The sequence below is a fragment of the Lissotriton helveticus genome, chromosome 8, assembly GCF_964261635.1.
Source record: "Lissotriton helveticus chromosome 8, aLisHel1.1, whole genome shotgun sequence".
In the NCBI taxonomy this organism is placed as follows: Eukaryota; Metazoa; Chordata; class Amphibia; order Caudata; family Salamandridae; genus Lissotriton; species Lissotriton helveticus.
In genome coordinates, this window is record NC_136069.1 from 1,343,882,624 (window position 1) to 1,343,896,844 (window position 14,221).

At 42.4% G+C, this 14,221-nt stretch overlaps 1 protein-coding gene across 4 annotated transcripts in view; it reads left to right on the top strand.

Annotated features, from left to right (window-relative positions):
• Window positions 1–14,221, top strand: part of GPR161 (G protein-coupled receptor 161) — a 105,370-nt gene that overhangs the window by 32,602 nt on the left and 58,547 nt on the right. For 3 of the 4 annotated variants that reach the window (XM_078658326.1, XM_078658327.1, XM_078658328.1), the window contains one exon: window positions 1,241–1,294. The exons of the other annotated variant lie outside the window; for it this stretch is intronic. The gene's annotated coding sequence lies outside the window, so the exon portion shown is untranslated. The remainder of the gene's footprint in view (window positions 1–1,240; window positions 1,295–14,221) is intronic. 4 annotated transcript variants of the gene reach the window in all.

Below are 14,221 nucleotides of genomic sequence, written 5' to 3' on the forward strand. Positions count from 1 at the left end.
CTCAATGTCTCTGGCACATTTAAGGATGTGGTCCCTGTCCAGGATGTGGAAAGGCAAGCAGTAATAGATCGAGGCAGCCTGACAGGGCCCGAACCAGCACCCTAAGGGCTCTCTCCACCGCAAAACAGGAAGACAAGAAAAGCAAAGTCCTCCGGTCCCAACCATGTTGAAGAAAAAAGGCTACTAAAGCGGTGCTCTCTGACTTCTCAGGCACACCCACCACCTGGATATATCCCTGTGGGCTTGGCTCTCCGTCTTCTGCACCGGCTTTAAGAACTCTAACCTGGTTGCCTACCTCCCCCAACTGAGTTTTCAGATCCTTGGTTGAAGGGACTAGCTCCTACAAGGTAAATTCTGTAGCAGCAATGCGTTCCTCTAGTTTATGGTGACCAGCCCTCAAGAGGCAGAGGTCCACTACCATTGTCTATTTTGTCTTCAATGGTTTCTTTAGAGTTTTCAATGTCCATAGAGTCCAACATGTCCTGTGGTGCCAAAACTGAATCTGACTGTAAGCAAGACTCCTCAATAGGGCTGTGTCCTTGGTCCTTCTTCCTGTGGCCACGGCGCGGCATGGAGTTAGGCAAGGAAGGAGAGGAGTACCTTCTCTGCATGCACACTTTCAGGCACTGATTCATGGAGATGGAGGTGAGCTGCTGGGACATGGAGTGGAGAAATGGTGAGGGGAGCTGCCAACACAATGTCTCGGTGGGCCCCCAGCAGTAGCTATGCTAGGGGGCTGCAGACAGCACCCCTCAGATACAGAGTTATTGGGGGTTGTCCCTTCTGTCACAGTTGTAGCCCAGCAGTGTGAGTAGGCAAGTGAAGGTGACCCGCAGGACACAATGCTCCTTGCAATCATGGTCATGTAGTAGCTGCTCTTCTGAGGTCCGTCCCACAATTGGGGGAGGGGGGGTGGTCTCGCAGACCCCCAGGGGCTGGAATATTCAGCAGGATGGGGTCCGATGTAGAGGCCTGCCTTGGGCGCCCAAAAGCCACGTCTCACTCCATCAGCAGTTGGCCATGCCCCCTTGTTTGTGCTCATCGCTTGCCTCTTTTGTACTTGCAACACAATCTTCAAGAACTACGTAATGATTTGCTAAGTCTTTAACAATATTTATTGCTCCTTGCTCTTTACTAACCTTTTCCTTGAGAAGGGTGGGTGATTGGCACTTGCTCACAATCAAACAGTGATAATTCTTACTGTGCCTTTCCTTCTTCAAACAGTCTTTTCTCCTTACAGATGATTGTGAAGAACTCCAGGAGTACTCCGGGCCAAACAGGATATTTGGAACAGGTAAGTTGTGCGATGCTGCTCTCCTTTCAGGTGCTCGGCTAGTAGGCAATAATCTGAGTCTGAAGCCAAGTGGATGCTACCAGGAGGGGCTATTTTAAATACAAAACTGCCCATGATTGCTGCCAAGTTGTCAGCTTTCGCAGCGTCAGGAAGGGTATGGCTCATGTTGAAACCGGCCAAAGAAGGCTGGAGGCCTCAATTGTGGGGGAAAGGGGGAAGGAAGAGGGAAAACACAAGGGACCTAGGGAGCCAAAAAGGTAGGGAGAAGGGTCTGAACATGGAATGAAGGGCCATAACCATGAGTAGGAGACACCATACTACACATGTGGCATGCCTTCATTGGGCAGCACAGATGGAACAGGCTGAACGGGTCATGACAGCACAAGGTTTCCTCCATGCACTTCCCTCAAAGAAAATTCTAAAACCATACCTGTCTAAGCTTCCGAATCGCTTCCTGGACCCATTTTCCAACCTTTATTTCCCTTCGCTTTAAAAAAATGTATTATGTAGATAGATAGATAGATAGATAGATATATATAGATATATATAGATATATATAGATATATATAGATATATATATATATATATATATATATATATATATATATATCTATATCTATATCTATATCTATATCTAATATATAATTTTACCTACTGGCGGTCGCCAGTAGGTGTATATATAGTTAGAATTTTCAAAAATCCTATGTCGAATAACTTTGGTGTTTGAGGACGGAATTGGCTGACATTTTCAGGAAAATGGAACATTTTGTTTCTGAGCAGTCCCTGAAAATTTGGGGGGGTTTCGTCAAGGGGGGGCCGAGAAAAAAGGGCGGTCCCAAAACGCGTTTTTCCCATGCAATTTTCCATAGGGCGGTTGGACTCACTTTTAGCTCGAACGGCTGAATGGATTTCCACGAAACTTGGCAAAATTGTAGATATTGTTTGCCCGATGTGCCTTTGCTAGGTCTCAATATATGTGCTCCAGTGGATTTTGATAAATTAACGTTCAAAAAAATATATATATCTGTAACAGCGCTCCGGTTAGCGCCCCGGTTCGCGTACCTGACGCGTAACGGAACTTCGCGAAGCGAAGCTGATTGGCTCTCCGGTGTCTGTCAACATTCTAAACAGTCCGGAGCGGCCGCCATCTTGTCTCTCGGTAGGATCGAGAGACAAGAGGTGAAGAAAAACGAAGGGGGAAATTAATGAAAGGGGGCAAGGTAGACCCCTCCTGACCCCCTAGGATTGATGAGGGGGCTATTAAACGGTCCTGCGGGGCAAAAAATTTAAAAAAAATCGTTTTTTTGCGGTAGAGGCGCTACCCGGTACGCGAACCAGGTAGCTAACCGGTAGCGTAACGGGAGTCCGCCATCTTGTGTTTTGGTCGAATTTAATCACAAGATGGAGGGAAAACAATGTGGGAAATGGGTATAAGGGGGCACGGGAGACGTATCCTGACCCCCTAGGTTTTCTGAGAGTGGCTGAGGAGGCCCATATGTGCGGGGAAAAAAACCACTTTTTTTTTCAAATTTTCACGCGGTTAGCGTCCGGTGCGCGAACCGGGTAGCGCTCCGGAAAGCGCAAATCGTGAAAATTAGTAAAAAAAAAGTTACATTTAAAATTTGTTTAGAGTGATCATAGTTAGGGTAGCTCTGAGAAGAGCTTTTGGGTCTGTGGTAGATTTAGGTACTTATAAGTAGGTACCAATACATAGTCTTAAATTCAGGATGAAAACTCTGTTCCCCTCATCTGAGAAGTGAACTCCATCTCCTCTGTAGATAGCTTGCATGTAGTAACGCAAGTTATTGTTGTAGATGGAGCTCATTCCATGGTCTCTCATGTAAGCTGAAACAGACTTATTTACATGCTTCTCAATTTGTGGACAAAATTGATTGGACCACCTCCATTTCTGTCTTTGGCATATATTTGAATATACCAAGGCAGTTTGAGGAAAAAGTGCCATCAATTGCTCAAAGGTGTCCTTTAAAAGCATTTCCAGACCTACCCCAGTCAAAGTGCCCAAGTCATTTCCTCCACAGTGCACAATTAACAGGTCAGGTTTTGGCAAATGCAAAAAGGTTTTCACCAATGGTATCAATTGGTGACATCTTGACCTCCTTGGCTCTTCAGGCAAAAACTGTCTCCTCTCTTGCCCCTCTTCCTCTTCTTCCTCCTCTTCCTCCTCTTCTTCCTCCTCTTCCTCCTCTTCCTCCTCTTGATTAAGGATGACCTGAGGAGGTGGTCCTTCCTTCCTAGGAGGTGGTGGTGGTGGTGGGGGTGCACCAGCTGCAGCTACTAATGAAGCCATTTCTTATTAATCAAAATAGGTCTTCCTCTCACAAAGTTGAAAGTCAGAGTGAGAAAAAAGGTGGGGGCTTTCATCATTTGGCAAAAAAAATGTTCTAAACCAATGAAAAGTGTTATTTTTAGGTCACATGACCTAGCCTTACATCATTAGGAAACCAAAAGTGAAATGAACCAATGAAAAGTTTTATTAACAAGTCACATGACCTGTTACGCTTACGTTACGCGCCCCGGATCGCTTCCGGGGTGCTGCGCTTCGCGCCTCGGTTCGCGCTCCGGAGCACTTCCGGGTGCGCTAACGCGGCGCGTCATAAGATGCATTACGCGACAACGCGATACGTCGCGCTTATGCGACGCGTCACGATGTTGTTTTCTAACGCGGCAGTTGCGCAAACGGAACGTTTACCGGTTCGCGGACCGGGTCGCAGCACCAAATTGAGCTAACGGGAAGCTACCCGGTGCGCGGACCGGTAGCGAAACAAAAAAAAATATATACATAAAAAAATTGTATTAAAAACATATAAAATATATTTTTCGATTTAAAGAAGAATACATTTTAAAGCTTTTGATATTTGCTATTAAAAAACCATTGAAATTCACTGATAAAACCATAGGTTATAGACCATATATAGTTAGGAATTAGCATTTACAAAACCTTGAAAATTCACTGAAAAAACCATAGGTTATACACCATATATAGTTAGGAATTAGCATTTACAAAACCTTATTTTACTCACACAAAACCATTGAAATTCGCATATATAGTTAGTTGCACTAACTATATATCGCGCACCCGCAATCCACTGCTGATCATGTCACATATTACATCATTCATGACATGGTCAGTGACATCACTGATGACATCACTGATGACATCACTGATGACATCTCATTTGCCATTACTGATCACATCACTGATGACATCATTCATGTGATAATACGATGAACCTCTTCAGACTCTAATATAACCTTAGATACACTCAGTGTAAACAGACACTCACAGACTGTCACTCATCCATGAAGTTACACACACACACACCTAGTCAGTCATGCAAAGAATCAATCACACCTCCATTTTCTCAACTATACAGATATACACACCTTACTTATTCAAACATATACTAACACATATTTACTCTCTTATACAATCCCGATACAAGTTCACAATGATCCATACAGCCACTCACACATTCACTGGCTCTTATGCACAGTTATTTATATATGTCAACTCTCAAATGTACTGTGTTTTACATATGTACTTACTTTGACATGTAGCACTGAGATATCCATTCACTCGCCAATACACTCATGCACACAGTCAACCGCCCATACAGCTGTCCACATGCACTTTTGAACCCATACATCTAGTGAATCAACTGCTCACACATCTATGCACAGTCATACACCTCCCAGCCACCCACACACACACACACTCAGTCTCCCATACAAATACTTGGGCAACCAATCAATAACCCATATAGTTACTCATATAGCTACTGATCAACACATGCAGCAGTTTACAGAACAACAGATATAATGATGCACAAATTAAGACAGTTTAGTCACTAACCCATGCACTCAGTGAGACACATTTAATCACTCACTCATACAGTCAGTCATGCACCTACTAAATCCTTCATCCAGACACTTATAAATCCACTCATTCTTCAATATGTAAGACATATTTTAACTTTACAGAAACAAACAGTCACTGGATGTAGTCATCAGTGATGTCATCAGTGATGTCATCAGTGATGTCATCAGTGATGTCATCAGTGATGTCGCTGACCATGTCATGAATGATGTAATATGTGACATGATCAGCAGTGGATTGCGGGTGCGCGATATATAGTTAGTGCAACTAACTATGTATGCGAATTTCAATGGTTTTGTGTGAGTAAAATAAGGTTTTGTAAATGCTAATTCCTAACTATATATGGCGATCATTGGCCTTTATTTATTTTGCACTATATAAGTGGATTAATCGATGTGCATATACAATGCACCTAGGATGTAATTTTCTGCTGCTAGTAACGAATGGTAGACCCATCCAGGGTTTGAATCGACAACATAATTAGAATGTATATGAAACAAAACGATATAATGGGATGCTTTCAGTCTCATGTACTTTCCCATTCCAAAATGGCGACCATTTGCTTTCGATTGTTTGCATTCAAGTCCGTTTTTTCTGTCTATATGTCATGTGACTTTTATTTTATTTTAAATGGTAGTTGTTTGTGGCAACTGATCTAATACTGAAGAAGGCCGAGTGCCGAAAGCGCGTTCTTGAAATAAACTGTGTGCATATACCCTTGGAGTGCTGCTATCTCTTTTTCCGCGCGACAGCGGTTTGAGAATTGTTCGAGCAAATATTGAATGTCGGGCACACCCCCGACAAAGCAAGCACCAGCCTACGAGTGCGGTCGGCAGGTGTACACGGAGCGGGAATACAAGTTTCCAGCCGCACCACAACGTGAGGACACTTGGAATTAGCAGCGGATCCCACCCATCGCCCTTCGCCTTTCCGGATGGACTGTGACTGTGGCGAGAAGCGGCGCACCGGGTAAGGGAACTCCGACTGTAATTATCCAGTTAAGAAATCGACTGTTGTTGGCGTAGGGGGCACATTATTTCTCTTTTGTTGTTGCGGCTGCAACTACAGGCAAATAGCCATGTTTTGTGAAACGGAACGTAAAAAAGCGGAGCAGGGCATGTTCAAAAATAAAAACAAAACAACAGATGCACAGGAAGGAGCACAGGGCGTTACCGGCAAGATGGGGACCGGTATAAATGCAAAACTAACATCATTGGAACGTCTCTATGAAAGAGAGATCAGGAAATGGTGGGAGGCGACCTCCCTCCAAAATTATATAGATGTTGATCGTGTTCCTAGAGGACTTAGGATATACACGATACCGGCATACGAAAACCCAGACCCCGCTTTACTCGATGCATGGGCTGAACACACTGCCCAATCGTGTAAAGGGAGCCTTATAATTCTGGTACGCTTTGCCTGGAGCGATCGAGAAAAGGCTTTAGCCGAAATAAAAGATATTGAACATGACCTATTAAAAGAAGAGGATCAATCTAAATTGGATGAAAAACGAGAAGCCATGAAAAAACGGCTAAAGAAATATGAAGAAAAAATTAAACAAAGAAAAGAAGAAAAATTTGAGAGGGACGAAAAAGACTATAGCAGGGGAAGGGTTCTTACCTTTGCCAGAAAATATGATAATCCCAGGAAAGAAGTAAGAAAGAAGAAACAACCAGAAGTAATTGTCCCGATTCCAGAAACCTCAGACTCATCTATCTCTGGAGATGAAAGCTCTAATGAGGGAGGTCAGGAAGGTCTACAAGAGACTTCGGCTTTTCGCGAGGAATATCGAGTAATGCGAAAACAGCAATTGCAGGGGGGCAGGGGCAAACCCCCGGACCAAAGAGAAACAAGAGGAAAACGAGGAGGGGGGGCTGGAGCCGCAAACACCACAGGGTCGCCACCCATGACAAGGAGCAAGAGGAACTTCTACAAGAAGTAAGCACAGCGACACAAGATAACCTAACTATAATCAATCTAACACCGAAAGTCTTGACTGAAGAAGAACAAAGTATTCTTAAACTGGGACTTACCTTCTGTCCTCAAAAAAATCTAGAGTTTACACAGACTCGTATAGACCTCTTCAAGTTTATTCGGAAATTGAAGTTATTCAAGTATTTCAAATTGAAACCTCAACCAGGTAAACCATCGCCAGCAAGTACTACAGGAGAAGGCATCCTGACCTGTAGGGATTTAGCTGGAATAAGATCATTGGAAGAATTGAGACTTGAAATAATGGAAGATGATGATGCGAGTCTGAGAAATACTCAATTAGTCAAGGAAATGGATATACAACAAAAAGGCGGTGCTACAGCTTTCAAACCCACTTCAACCTTTATGCCAACTATGGGATCTGATGCTATTGATACTTTTTCGGAGGCAGTGATTCAAGATCTGAGGAAGATGAGGGGGACGTTGAAATACAAACAAGTGAACCAAAATAATTTTTCAAATAAACAACATATGGCATTGAAAAAATTATGTGAGGACTCTTCCTTGGTCTGCAAACCCTCTGATAAGGGGGGGAATATTGTTTTGCTCACTAAGACTCAATACGAGAAAGAGGCGTTACGACAACTAAACGATTCCAACACATATATAAGGGTCACTGAATCCACATATAATAACAGCATTCAAATGTACCATAAAATGATCCTCAAATGGTATAACAAAGATATGCTAAACTGTGATGAACACCTTTTTCTTAGATGCCTGAATCCTGTGACTCCCACATTTTATTACCTACCCAAGGTACATAAAGACTTGGTGAACCCTCCCGGGAGACCTATTGTTGCCTCCATAGGCAGCTTAACAGAACATTTATCCATTTACATTGATTCTTTTCTTTCTCCTTTGGTGACAAGTTTGAAGTCCTACCTAAAAGACACGAAACATTTCTTAAATTGTATGGATCAATTTGAATGGCATGATGGGTATACTATGTTGGTCATAGACATTACAGGATTGTATACATGTATTGGACATGAACCTGGATTATTGGCTATTGCATGGTTCCTTGAAACTAGACCTGTTAAGTACTTTGAGCACAACAAAATGCTGCTTGAATTTACACAATTTTGTTTAGATAATAACATCTTCCTGTTTGGTAAAGAACTGTTCAGACAGCTGACAGGCGTGGCGATGGGTACCTGCTCCGCCCCCAGTTTTGCGAATCTCTTCGTGGGATGGTGGGAGGAGCAGGTAGCTTGGGCACCCGAAAACAAAAAATGGAACGATATTGTGAAAGGATGGTATCGTTACATTGACGACCTCTTTATCATCATAGAGGGGTCGGTGGCATTAGCTGAAGAGTACATTAGCTGAAGAGTACATTGAAGTATTAAATCACAATGTATGTAACCTGAAATTCACAGGTGAAGTCAGTCAGACGGAGGTAAATTACCTGGATCTGACTATATTCATTAAGAATGGTCGCCTACAAACTAAGCTGTTCCGAAAAACTACTGCTGGGAATTCCACCTTATATGCTTCCAGCAGTCACCCGATCAGCTTGGTAAATAGTATACCATATGGCGAGTTGCTTCGTATCAAAAGGAACAACACCGATAATGAAGAATTCTTAAAAGCAGCAGGCAGTTGTGTACAAAGGTTTAAGGCCAGGGGATACAAAGATGGGATCCTGAGACAAGCTCTACAAAAAGTTAAGAAACTAGATAGAAAGACACTTCTAACCAAAAAACAGGAGAAAACTAAGGGTGGCAAATTTAGATTCATTACCACCTATTCCAGTAATGCCTCAGATTTAAAACGTATTATGAGAAAACATTGGAACATATTGATGACCGACAATATTATAAAGAAAGATCTACCACCACATCCACTGGTAACTTTTAGGAAAGCGAGAGCTTTAAAGGACTATTTAGTACAGAGTCATCATAAAGATCAGAAACCCACTTCGAAGTCAGAACCCCTGAAAGGCTTCTTTCCCTGTGGGCGCTGCAAAGCGTGCAAGGGCAGCAAGCGAACTGTACAATACAGTGTTCCTGGTATGCAAAAACCCAGAAAGATATTGAAGTTCCTAACCTGTACCACACCATATGTGGTGTACTGTCTGACATGTCCTTGTGGCAGAAGGTATGTCGGAAGTACTACGAATCCGGTTAAATTACGGATTTTGGAGCATCAGAGAGCGATTCAGAATGCGGACCCCAGTTATCCGGTGGCCAGGCATTTTGATTTAGAACATGCTCGTAACAGGGATCTGTTATCATATTTTTGTCTGGATGCTGTCCCGGTAAATGAAAGAGGGGGAGACAGGTTACAGAAACTTAGGCGACTCGAGTCGCGATACATAATTGATCTTCAAACTAAGACACCGATGGGTTTAAACATACATGAAGACTTGGGAGTTCATCTTATATGATTGTGGGTGTATTATGATTCCGTAATTTTATGAAATATAACAATCTGTAATGAATTGAGAATATGACTATATAATGAGATGTGAGATGTACATCAATATGGACCTGGACAGCGGGCTTGGATAAAAGTGGCCCATTTAGGGCAAGATTATAAAAGTATACAAGGGGAATAATTGATATGCATATACAATGCAAAATTTTGGTGCTAGTTGCAAATGGGGAACCCATGTATGGTTTTGATTACTAACTTGATATGACTGTATATAAGATGATGGGATATCACGTGATGCATTCCGCTTCAGGTATTTTCCCATTCGTAAATGGCGATCATTGGCCTTTATTTATTTTGCACTATATAAGTGGATTAATCGATGTGCATATACAATGCACCTAGGATGTAATTTTCTGCTGCTAGTAACGAATGGTAGACCCATCCAGGGTTTGAATCGACAACATAATTAGAATGTATATGAAACAAAACGATATAATGGGATGCTTTCAGTCTCATGTACTTTCCCATTCCAAAATGGCGACCATTTGCTTTCGATTGTTTGCATTCAAGTCCGTTTTTTCTGTCTATATGTCATGTGACTTTTATTTTATTTTAAATGGTAGTTGTTTGTGGCAACTGATCTAATACTGAAGAAGGCCGAGTGCCGAAAGCGCGTTCTTGAAATAAACTGTGTGCATATACCCTTGGAGTGCTGCTATCTCTTTTTCCGCGCGACAGCGGTTTGAGAATTGTTCGAGCAAATATATATATATATATATATATATATATATATATATATATATATATATATATATATATATATATATATATATATATATATATATATATATAATTTTTTTTTTTTTTTTTTTTTTCTTGCACCTCTTCTTGTACAACTTCAGGTCAATCTCTTCCTTTGGTGTGTGTGTGTGTGTGTGTGTTTTTTGTTTTTTCATTTAAATCTTTAATATTTCACTTTGTTTTCCATTGTACCAACTTCCACCTCACATCATCAGCTAACCCCTAGTTTACGTGCTTCATTTGCACACCTAGCTGCTGCTTAGATCAAATATACAATGCCACAAAGGCAGGGTGTGTATTTTTCCCTACAGACCATAGGTCTTTTACGTCCCCTCTCTTCCTTGTAGACCAGTCCATCTTTTGGCACAGCAGTATATATCATTCTATGGCGGTTGGTGCGTGCAGTGGGGCAATCAGTGCCTCTCCTCAACCTGGATCCCCTTTGCCATGTGACTGTCATACCACTGCATCGCTTACGCAGCCATCAGCAGTCTTCTAGAGGAGCCAGACAACACCAGATTGTTATCCGTCATCTACGGGATAAAAATGCTACACCGCTGGTGCCCCACTTGTACTCTGGTATAAGCTTGCTTCCTACACAGCAGACAGTGTTTAACGCACACCCTTTCAGCATTTGTGTACCCATGCCAGTGAGCTACTTCGTTACCTGATGCCATTGGACTTTGCCATACCACTGCATCACTTAGCAGACCATCTGGAGAAAGTCGTTAGCAGATAGCCTTGAAAAGGTAGTGCTGAAAAGTGGATTCTGAGGTGCTTTCTACATGGGTTGAAATAAAAAATATTTGCCACAACAAAAATTTCCTGTCTCTGCGACAGCTAATAAATGCATGCCTACAGTAAGGCATTTTTTTTTGTTTTATTAAAAGCAGCTCAATTCACAATGCTACAAAAAAATGGCCCACCCAGTTGATCTCTCGAACTATCTGTATTAAACATCCACATCGAAGGAAAGTCTTTGAGAAATGTGTGGCAGAACAGGTATAATTATGTATCACCAAGAACATCCTAGCCTCCTACCGATCTGCTATCCACAGTAGATGCAGCACAGCAATGTTAAAAATCCTTGATGCCTTGCATACTCCTCCTTACCTTTCTCGATTTAACATCAAGCTTTAATCCCCTTGACTATCTTATTCTCTTCAAATTTCATGTGCTTCAGTGGAAAGGTTCTCGGTTGATTGGAATCCTCACCCTCTGCAAACAACTGTTTACAGTGGGTTACCTTTAACAAAACCAGTAATTTGTGGAGCCTCTTGGGGTTTAGTACATGCTCCTGTTTCATTCCATTTGTATGTGGGGGTTAATGAGAACTCTGATAAAAGAGATTGGTGGTAAGATCCACCAGGTTACTTCTAAGGCCCAGATTTACTGAAAAGCATACGCCTTCTACAGTCCTTCTTACTCTGAACGTCTGAATCCGCCTTAATCCGGAAAATAGTGAATTCTACGGAGATGCTATGAATACAAATTCAACATGGAATAGCTGAATTAACTACTGCCCAACTGCTTTATTCTCCTATTAAATGAAGTAAAGTCCTTTGCCCTCTTGATCAGTCACTCCAAATCAGAGTCATCACAGCTCGACCACACTGTACAGTCATCCAAATCTACACGAATTGCCTTAAAAAAAATCAAATCTGCACTAAGTCATTTTGACCGGATGGTTCAACTCTAGTAATAGCTGAATTGATTATGAGAATTCCACCGCCATGAGAGTATCAAAGTTCACACATACGCTCCTCACTGCTATTCTACATTTATAGGCAAGATTGGTGTCTGGCAACATATCATTTGCTCCATTTACCTCAGTACTGAAAACTTCATTGGCTGATGTTGGAATCAACTTCATCTTCATAACGTCCAAAGGCATTTACTTGGCCCAAACCTTTACCTACGATCTGCCCTAAAGATCTCAATAAGGAATGAACCCAGATCAATCAAAAGTGTACTCTGGTTTCAATCGAGAAACTGAGGCCTTTTACCATTCCTTCTCTCAAGCAGCCCCAGTTCTTTCAAATCCATTCTAAATATCTGAAATAAAATGTCAAGAAAATGTGTGCCCAGTTCTAAAAAAACAAATACAATAAAAAATGTTTCTATTTAAACACCACTTGAATTGGTAACTCATGAGCTCCTAGACCTTCATTCCGGTCCTTCCACTTCTTGATCCCTCTCCCTGCCCGCAACGCTTGTCAGCCTGCCATGCACACTGCTTTGTTTCTATTCTTCCACTCCCACCCTCTCTTCCTTACCCTTCCCATTGTCTTTTCCCCTGCTACTATAGGCCTTAACCCCTATCTGATCATCTAAATATGCAGACCGTTATTGTGCTTTTACAAATGTGTTCACTCCTTAACTCCTGACTCTGAAGTGTACACCCCACAGCTTGTTTCAGTATACCCCGAGACCTCTGTCTTCACAGTTTGTTTCCCTTGGCAGAGTGGAGCTATAGAAAAATGTAAAATAATTTTTGTTAGAACAGACTGCCTTACGATCATTAATAACTCACATTAGAGCAAATAAAATAATTAAGCATGCTCTGGCTCACAAAATATAAATGAAAATGGCTGTACTGTAAAATCTTGGGGGCCTTGACTGGCTGCTTTCTGAGAACATCAGATACAAGATCCTTCAGCATTCTATAATGCCCACAATATTGTGCGCCTGCCTGTCAGAGAAATAATGATCTACTTGCTAATGATCTACTTGCTTGCATGAAGCTCACCTACTTCACAAAGTGACGCCCCAACTTGGATGCCTGATCTGTGGGTGACCAAGAGGTGAGGGCTGAGGCTGCTGGTGAGCCTGTGATCATGGCCCTTATTGGAGCCCCTCTGGAGGCTGCCTTGATCTGCATTGCTATATGCCAGTTTCTTGGGGAGGGGGGGGGGTGATACTCCCATGTTGACCTTTTCAGGGACTGTCATGCTGGCAGCTAAGTTGTAGGCATTTGAGGTTCTGCCACTAGATAGTCTGGTACTGTGCTGTCTCTAGCTCCCCAGGAATTAAAATTGTCCTGCCTGGGTACCTACTCCTGTTTGACTGAACAACTGGACTGGTGGTGGCTGAGCTCTGTGGAGGCTGGGACCAGAGCTGTGGTGGTGATGTGTCGGCGTGCCTTCACTCTGGTATGTGAATGAGGAGGCCAACGCCTGGATTAAGTTGAGAGGCTGAAATTAACAGCTTTCCGGCCCCTGGGGTCTGTTGATCAATTGTTATGTCCAGTTGACTTCACTCCTGTCCCAATCAGGTTTCTGTGGAAAAGTCTGCTGGAGAGACTTGGGGGTGTGAATAATTACCTGAATACTTGACACTGTTGTGCATGCTAGGAGAGGAGGTTGAATAGAGAATCTTGACGTGTAACACGATTTTTGAGGATCTGTTGGGCCAGACCCTTGACTCCTCCCTGCAAAAATAAGCATGCTCTCATTGTTCACCACTTAACATTCTCGGAATTCTCTCTTGACTTTAACATAGTCCCTGCTCTAGTGTGGGGCTTATACTCTTATGGAAGCAGAGCGGTTGCACTTCTGTCTTTTTTAGATGCTTCAGTCTACTGACTTTTGGCTTACCTGGTCTGTATACCAATTCTGTTCTGCCTCTGTTTGTGGAGCTGTGTTCGCTGCCCATCACTTAAATATAGGTGACCTGGCTAGTAGCAGGATAGTGATAAACCTGACTTTTCTTTGCCTTGACTAGAAAAAATGGTTAGGGGTTCTGCCCACCTCACCCTCCCGTACCTGAGCAGGAGACATCCAAAGATGAAAAAGTAGAAACAAATGGTACTGAAGGGATCAATCTACTTTTAATTATCAAACAAGAAACAATCA